The 5,499-nt window shown below is 45.0% G+C and overlaps 1 long non-coding RNA gene across 1 annotated transcript in view; it reads left to right on the plus strand.

The window, feature by feature from the left end:
- Nucleotides 1-5,499, plus strand: part of LOC147013855 (uncharacterized) — a 263,399-nt gene that overhangs the window by 224,563 nt on the left and 33,337 nt on the right. The gene's annotated exons all lie outside the window — the stretch shown is intronic.

A 5,499-nucleotide genomic window follows, 5' to 3' on the forward strand; every position in this document is an offset into this window, starting at 1 on the left:
GTACATGGTATCATCACAAATAAAGTGTCTACACCCACGTTTTCATGGTCAATGATTATGAAAAAACACATACTTAATGCTAGAAAATGTATAGTTCACCCTGAAATGTACATATTAGTGTTGGCTTTTCTATGAGTAATGCTTTCTCTTTAACTATTTCCTCCATTTCTTCATTGCAGATCATGGTGAATGACAACTACATTTGCATCACTTGTAAGGCCTAAGTCACATTTGGCACGGCGGCCGTAAGGTCTCCAAAATCTACAGCTATGAGCAATTATAGGGCGGCCGCAGTATTTCCACGGTCTCACAATGTAGCAGTCACATATGTTTTTATTTTTCGGGTAGCCGCACGGGGTATTTAGAAATTGTGGAGACCGAAAACGTGGGGGTGCCGTATAGTCTTTGATTTGATGTTGCACGGTGACCTTAGGGCATCCCTGCGGTGGCCATATAATTTTCAAGGCAGACGCAAGGTAGCCTCAAGGTGCCCACAAGGCGACCGCAGAGGGGCCCTAAGGCGAACGTGCGGCCAGACGGACGGTAACGAGTGAGTATATATACCAGTTCTATTTTTATTGAAATAAAAATATAACAGTTTGGAATATACCAGTATATATATAACTGAATATACTATAACAATAACATACGATAACAATACTATACTGTAACAATATATATATATATATATATATATATATATATATATATATATATATACATATATATATATATATATATATATAACTGAATATACCAGTTCGGAGTATAGGCAAACACCTATACTCCGATCTCCAGCGATCGCGCACAGTGGACGCACGGTCGACGCAGACTGCCACGGAGGCCGTACGTAAGACGCACGGCGGGTGTATGGGAACCGTGTGTCGACCCTGCATTGCCCGCAGGTAGTCACACAGACCGCAAGGCCACCGTACGTTGAACACAGGGATGCCTTAGGACTACCCTACGGCGACCGTGGAAATAGTGTGGCCGCCGTAATTTTTTGGGGGTTGGCAAAATTCATTTTTCATTGATAAGAGCCTACGGCAGCCGCACGAATAACGCAAGCCCACCGTACGCCCGACGTACGGTCGACGTGGAACACATCTACATCACAGCTTGGCTTGTCGAATTGCTACGGTGAACGTAGAAATGAAAAAAGTTAGAACTCCGCGCTATAATTCCACGGCGACCCTACGGCCTCTAAAAGATAGCCATACGGCGTAGGGCCACCCTGAGGCCACCTCAGAAACTCTGCGGCCGCCGCACGTTTCTGTCAATTCAGGGGGTGCGGCCGCCGTATCCTTGCCGTAGAGCAAATGCGACTTATATTAGGCTTAAGGAGACAGAAGAGGAGGAACCCATATCTCTGGAATAAAAGTCTTCATATCTTGAAATCTTTCATTCCAGAGATATGGGAAACAGCAAAGAATGCTGCTAGACGCCGAATGACACTTCAAAATGATCAGTTCTTCAGCACGTCGGAGGAGATCAGGAAGACCGAGTGACCAGAAAGCAAATATTATCAGTCAAAATGTCTCAGTCATTTCTGTGCTGTTAAAAGTCGATCATCAGTCTGGACCACTCTGGACCACACAAAAAACTGTCTGGACCACTCTGCAAGGTGACTAGTTCAAGTAGTGATCATCCTTCTACCAACAAAGAGGTGTTCTTGGACAGGAATGCCATTTTTGTGGAATGAAGAGGAAGTCGCAGAAAAATGAACTCCTGAGACACTGTCTGACAACAGATGGGTGCTAGTCAATTGTCCATGCTGCAAAGAAAAAGTGTGATTCCAGGATCCTTGGACTCGGAGACGATCGGATTGCAAAGGAGGCAAAGTACCACAACACTTGTCGGCGAGATCATGTAAGGCAGGATGAGGATGAGGAAGAGTAAACATCCAATCGCAAGAAGCATTGTGAAGCCTTACAAACATTGTCACTCTTAATTAGCAATGAACTCATCAAGAAGAAGAAACCCATGTTGGCGACCGTTCTTTTAAATTTGAACAAAGGAGGACTTTTGGAGGAACCCACGATGACATCGACAAGTACTCTGGACAAAGTCTCATGTCTAAGGTGAAGGATCAATTTAAAGACATTCTCATAGACAAACAAGCAAATAAATCTGGAAATGTTGTCTTCCCCTCCTCAATGACGTCTGCAGAAGCATTTGCTTTGCTGAACGAGTCCAATGACAAGGCTGAAGAAATCAGATATGCTCTCATGGCATTGCACACAGAAATTCTTGCAATGTCCTTCAAATGTCCTGTCAACCACTTCGGTTTGCACTTTGAAGGAGAACGCCCACAACATCTCCCATCTGATGATCCTGTTCTTCTGTACCCTCATCAGAAGCATGTGATCACGATTGGCACACGCCAGGGATGCGATTGAGAGAAAATCAGTGGCCAGTGCATCGGATGCTGTGTTCAACTGTACCAGAGGAGCAATTCATCCTTGGAAGCATCAATCACTTGGGCTAGGGCTGGGAACATTGACCGGATCAAAATCATTGCTGACCATCCTGAACCGCCTTGGCCATTGCATCAGCTATGATAAAGTGACGTGGTTTGAGACTGACATCGCCTTCACATGCTCTGATGGTGAACACGAAACCCCTGCTGGCCTCAATCTGTGCAGTGACTTAGGAACAGGCAAGACAAAGCATTGTGACTTAGGAAATGGAAGGTTGGAAGGGATTAGCATCATCCTAAGCTATGGATCTGGCAACCACCGGAGGCACATTGATGTCTCAAAACTCGCTGACATTCTTGAGGAGAAACAACCCGGGATCATTGAAGCACTAATGGGCTTTCATGCCCTGACGGGTTGTCACTTCACATCATGCTTCTTCAGAAATGGAAAGGTGAGGCCCTTCCAGCTGCTGGAGGCAGAACCAGATCATGTCATGGCACTGCAAACTCTCACTACAAAGGAAGTGGACATTCCATTCCTTTGTCTGCTCACTGTACGGATTCCAAACATCCAACATCAATGAAGCAAGATGCAAAGCTTTTGTGTTCATGAGTGGTGGTACTCCGAAGGAACCCCCGGCCAGAATAAAGCAGATAAACTGTGCTTCTCTTCCACCGTGCACTAAGACACTTGACAATCAAATCAAAAGAACACAGTATGTGGCAAGAATGTGGAAGAGGACTGACCAGACTGATCCCACTGATGAGGCGAGTCCCACAAACTATGGATGGAAGTTGACTCTAAACTGCTTACAATCAGATTGGTACCCAGGAAGTTCACTCCCAGAGTCCCTCACACATGCATCAACAGATGATGGAGACAGTATGGGAGCTACGTCCACAGATGATGAGGAGTCGGACAATGTATGGAGTGATGACGACAGTGATGAGAATGATGAATATATGTAAAACACAGCAGAACAATAACTGTTAGAATCGAAGCATTTTCTTGTGACTCTAAATACCTCTATAATGTAATATGGTAGCGTTGGTTGGGGGGTTCTCAAACCCATTGTTCGTTGACTTGGTATTATTAAAATGTCTGTTTAACATCAAATAAACATGCATCATTTGCTTTTTCCATTCAGCATCATTCTTCATGTATGCTACTACATGATTAACTACACACTTTTCAACAATGATGCTTTTATAAGTGCAATCATTGACCATGGAAACATGAGTAGAGACACCTTATTTGTAATGATACCATGTACTGTTATGCAGATATTGACGAAAATAGGATTTTTAGTAATGGAGTCAATAATCCAGTGATTTGGGGTACAAAGCCACGGCCCAGACCCGTCAGCAATTCGTTTTTATGATGTTGGAGGAGTGCCCCCATCAAAGCATGAGGTCCACAGTCGTGGCACTTTTTACAGAAATAAACCTTCTGTGTTCCCACTCAATATGAGGTCCTGGTATGTGAACTCGCACAATATAATACGCTTGAATTCATCAGCTCAGGGCTCCCAACTGACTCACTGTCTCAATGTTTTGACCGCACGCAAGCTCATGGTCTCAACAGTTAACCTCGAACCAGCGAACTTTGCTTGAACCCTGAACCTCACACAAAGATGCTTGGCCTGAGCCCCTTGTACTTCATGTATGTGCCCCCCACCTGAAACTTGAACCTCAAACAAACATGCTCTGTCTCACCCTGTACCTGTCTGAACCTGAACATACAACCTCAAGACTAACACGTCCTGCGTCGACCTCATATCCGACTCAATGTGCTTTACCCAAGCTTTCTGTACTTCATGTCGTCACGCTTTCCTCACATACCTCGTACCCTATACTCCACATCACTCGTATACCCGAATGAGTTATTATTCCTGCAGGTGACAGTTCCAAGCGCGGGGGGGGGGGGGGGGTTAAAGTTGGTGTCACCCACCACCCTGGAAGATTATTTCAAAACAGATTACAAATACATGTCCTCAGACTACTTTCCCACATCCAACTTTTTTCTTAATGTTTTTATTTATTTTTGTCCTTTGTGTTTTTTTTAATCTTCTTTGAAGTTTGAACTATCAAATGCGTACTATACGCTTTACCAATGAGAGACTCATAATAGTCCAAGGTTTTGTTTATTTTACAACGTGTGTGTGTGTGTGTGTGTGTGTGTGTGTGTGTGTGTGTGTGTGTGTGTGTGTGTGTGTGTGTGTGTGTGTGTGTGTGTGTGTGTGTGTGTGTGTGTGTGTGTGTGTGTGTGTGTGTGTGTAGGTCTTATATGCACCCCAAAACTTCTGGACAGAATGCAATGAAACTTGGGGTGTTCTTGGGAAGGCTTTGATCATTCGAGAGGGTTGAGGGTTGTGAAGGAGGAAAGTTGGAGGGGAGGGGGGGGGAGGGATGCAAATTTTCTATGTAAATGTGAATCTTGTTGCGCTGCCCCTGGTGGAAGAGTGTATTACAAGTCCTGGGGTCATCCTTCTCCTGACAGTAGTTAGGGCAGGAATTTTGTATTTTTTCCAAAGTGTCGGTGATAGCTCACCTACTTTTCGTGAAGGACACCGTGGATTCTTTAACGCCCATCAACTAATGCCGTCAGACAGGATGCCCAGTTTTAGCATCCATCCGAGGGACAGCGCATACATTGTTGGATCACGCTGCTTGTGAAACAACGGGATGGCAGTTTATAGCTGGGTCAAGATTCAAGCCCATGCTAGACTGCTTAGAGGTGAGGTTGTGTACCTCTAGCCCATCCTGTCAGCCTAATCTATATATTGTGATGGGTTTGGTGGGACGTCCCCTCTGGATAACTCCTGGAGGATAGCATGTCTTCAAGAGACCACGGACGCCGTTTGCAACTCTCAACTCTGGCCGGATCTTTGTGCCCAAGGTCGATTTACCGTGCGGGTGAGTTAAAGAAGGTAAAAGGGGAACCGTGTTGATGGTTACGCAACAGACCTTAGTCAGTCGGCCGAGCGGAACCAACATCACAAAACCACAGCTGAGATTGAACCAAACGCCACAGCAGTCTTGTGCTACTATCAGAACGGACGAAATAAGTCAGGACACAG

This window comes from Eptatretus burgeri, chromosome 13, assembly GCF_056783735.1.
Source record: "Eptatretus burgeri isolate ZD-2024b chromosome 13, Ebu_testis_v1, whole genome shotgun sequence".
Taxonomy (NCBI): domain Eukaryota; kingdom Metazoa; phylum Chordata; class Myxini; order Myxiniformes; family Myxinidae; genus Eptatretus; species Eptatretus burgeri.